This window comes from Penaeus monodon, unplaced genomic scaffold, assembly GCF_015228065.2.
Source record: "Penaeus monodon isolate SGIC_2016 unplaced genomic scaffold, NSTDA_Pmon_1 PmonScaffold_10360, whole genome shotgun sequence".
Taxonomy (NCBI): Eukaryota; Metazoa; Arthropoda; class Malacostraca; order Decapoda; family Penaeidae; genus Penaeus; species Penaeus monodon.
Window position 1 is genome coordinate 8859 of NW_023639005.1, and position 3609 is coordinate 12467.

Consider the following 3609-nt stretch of genomic DNA (forward strand, 5'->3'; position numbering starts at 1 on the left):
TGGGAAGGAAAATCAAGACCATGCAAAATTAGTTGAGTCGAGGGCTGAGTCCCAAGGTTGGGGAGTTCCCCATCATTGGGTCCCAGTCTCCGCCTCCTAAGCCCCCCCACGACAACAACGGGCAAGGGATTGGGGGGGAACACACACACGTATATATAAGTGTGTGTGTGTGTGCGCGTGCGTGCATACATGCGTGTGTGCACGCGTGCACGCTTATGTTTGTGCTTGTTCCACACCAACTTCCCGGCACCCTTGTTTGTACAGTACTAGATAACCCATTTTCCTGACCAACTGAGGTGATTTATAGTTACAACTAAAAACCCTTTTCTGATCTGATCATCCACCTCCATCACCTATGAAGCATCACTAAAACTTGGACTTTGCTTAGAAGCAAGTAGATATTCAAGAAGTTACCACGCCCACTTTATTTTCATACCACCAGACTATGTATGCAATATATTTGCATACCTCTCTTTCTTCACTACTGTTTTGGGAAATCTGCTTCACCTGTGAAACATTTAACTTTTAAAGATTAGTGAAATAGATTTTCTAGCAGAGATATTTGCTGAGGCAACCCAGTCAGTTTCTTATCTACTGTATTTGAAATTAGAACATACTGTATACTTTATAAGCTCTTCCATTCTCCCCTTATGGCTAGAAAAAGGCAAAACTCAGTTAGACATTTGATTTTACTAAGTAAACAAAAATATTCTCTTGAAATTCACTTCAACAATGAACTAAAAATCTAATTTAGCACATGTTTTTCATACCTATACCAATTAAAAATGTCACAAAAATATGCAGATATTAATGCATCATTTCCCTTAGATGATGTGGCACAGAACCTAGTTTTCATGTAATAGATCACTGACAAACAATTAAGAAAAATCAAATGAAATAAAAATATTTACATAATCTGACTCATACTTTCAACTGAAAAGACGAAAGCTTTCACCTTGACAAGTCTATACAGCAATCAACCATTAAATGTTCAAATCCTGAAGTAATTCAAATGATTGGCCATAGTTATCTAGTATTAAGCCTGAGTGAAATACCTTAGATGTATAAGTCCCAATCAGACATGGAAATTTAGAGATTATTTTCAACATTACCCAGAAGAAACGAGTCTCTCCTCTGCCTTAAATCTTTGCTATTGGAACTGTTAATGTAAATTTTCTTCCATAATTATGAGTTCAAATTTCTACAATTAGATAAGATGAATTTTAGTTCAGACTTTGACTCTAAAATAGTTTACCAACATTTTATGGGAAACTGAAAGAATGGTACCTAAATCGTTCAGATCAAATCTAAGAATCTTCATGTATATTTCTACAATATTCCATTCATAAAACCAAATATAAGAGAAGAATTCATAGTAAAAAAAAAAAGCTTTGAGGCTCTATAGTCATCTCAATGACAGCATAATTGTTTTCCATGAGTCTGGTATATACATTTTTTATATAAAAATGTAAGCTGCCATGATGATCCTCCATCACAATTTCCAACCAAGGACTTCATTATAAAACAATGGCTAGTTTTTTCATGGCTGTTACTCCAAAAATAAATTTAATCAAAGTTAGTTTTACACTGTAACAAAATATAAAACAAAGTTCAACTAAATATGCTTTGCTCTTCATATTGTTTTCAATAAATGTTTTCATATGAATCAGCAAACGGAAGTAAACATCTTAGTGTATTAATAAAAAAAATATATATACATTGAAACTGACAATACTAACTCATAGAGCAGTTACAATCAATGACAAAAAAGAACTCTTCTGTTAAAATGCCTTTTCCATACACTTTACTATAATTATACCAAAGAAAGGAAATTAAATATGATTTTTTAACTCATTCCACTATCAAAAAATAACATATATGCATATATACTTATCATTATCATTGTGATTAGCCTATAGTTCTGTCCACTACAGGTTAAAGGCCTCCTCTAGTGCTCTATAACGTCCCTCTTAAAGATCTGGGGGGTGGCACTTTTGATCTCATAGTGTATATCTTATGCATGTATATGCATGTGTTTAGGTGTGTGTGTGTGTGTGTGTGTGTGTGTAAAAGTGTGTGTGTGTGTGTGTAAAAATGTGTGTGTGTGTGTGTGTGTAAAAGTGTGTGTGTGTGTGTGTGTGTGTGTAAAAGTGTGTGTGTGTGTGTGTGTGTGTGTGTGTGTGTGTGTGTGTGTGTGTGTGTGTGGGGGGTGTGTGTGTGTGTGTGTGTGTGTGTGTGTGTGTGTGTGTGTGTGTGTATGAATGTTCATATGTGTGTGTGGGTGTGTGTGGGTGTGCATGTGCATGTGCATGTGCGTGTGCGTGTGCATGTGCGTTATACACCCAAACAAAAGTATTCAAATTCAGGTAAGTTTCACGAGCAGAAAAAAAAATCAGGCTAAAAGAGTCATCACTTTAATTATTAAACGTATAACAGAAGAAAAGAAAACACGAAAATGAAGATAATTCAATCAAAGGAATAGTGACAAACAAAGTAGACAATATAATAAAGTGGAAAATACAAAAAATATATATATATCTATCTTATCTGAAAGATTTCCAAAGGCTTAACAACCATACAAATCAAAGTGAACCACCTCACAAGTTTCGTGCACAAACTACGGCTTATTTTATTCACAATTCAGCACGTCCCAAACTGGAGGTGGGTGAATATAGTTACTTGATATCCATCTCCCTTAAACTATATCACACATAATAATATCATCTTCCTATATAATGGAAAATGTTCTCTTTTTAAAGAAAAATATATTTACAAAATATACGAGCAAGCTTGATAGCTTTGATCATAATGCTTCCTTTACAAGGAAGAAATAAATTCAATAACAGTATTTATAAATATACATACTGAAAATAAACATTTTCAAAATGATTGGCTGTATTCTCTATTATGACTAGTAATCACATTAAGTAATTCTTTATTTTCTTCTTAACAGAAAAATCATCATCTTCCAATATACTATCAAGATATCTCAGAGAAGAGAGAAAAGGAACAGCACGAGGAAAGCTTCCAAGCCCTAACTATGGCTGGATGCCATGGAGAACTCGTAGTGCTGCTGAACAACCTTGGGCGAGACTGTGCGTGGTGTCGTCTGCAAGGCCGAGATGAAATCCTTCAGCTCTACTTGACGAGCTATAACCTGTAAATATGAATGAAGATTCATATTTAAACATCATGCATACTATACAACTAAATGAAATCTACAATTTGAATATGTTTGCTGAAAAAGTAGGGCAGATATAAATTTCAATGTTCCAATAAAAAAAACATCATCTCTGGGGTATGTCACCTATGTATGTTCAGTGAGGACTGGGTATAGAGACACATAATAGTTCACTGTCTCAACATATTACAGTACAAGAAATGGAAGTGATGAAACCTTGAGAAATCCTACATTACCTTGTCTGCCGGGAGCTTACTCAATGGATACTGCATGGAGCCGAGAGTGTCACTTGAACAGGGGGTGATTTTGTTATCTAAGAACAAAGGGAGATAAATTTATAATTACTTAACAAAAAGTGAACAAACATATATCACCTAACTAGTAATAGTAGTGAACATGCCTTGGCTGCTGTATCATGCCTATATAAC

The 3609-nt window shown here is 34.8% G+C and overlaps 1 long non-coding RNA gene across 1 annotated transcript; it reads right to left on the bottom strand.

Annotated features, from left to right (window-relative positions):
* Positions 1-2398: 2398 nt before the first annotated feature.
* Positions 2399-3511, bottom strand: LOC119568646. The gene is made up of 2 exons (XR_005228104.1): positions 3418-3511; positions 2399-3157 (listed from the first exon to the last, which is right to left on the bottom strand). It is a non-coding gene; the product is annotated as an uncharacterized LOC119568646 (long non-coding RNA).
* Between the last annotated feature and the right edge of the window lie 98 nt (positions 3512-3609).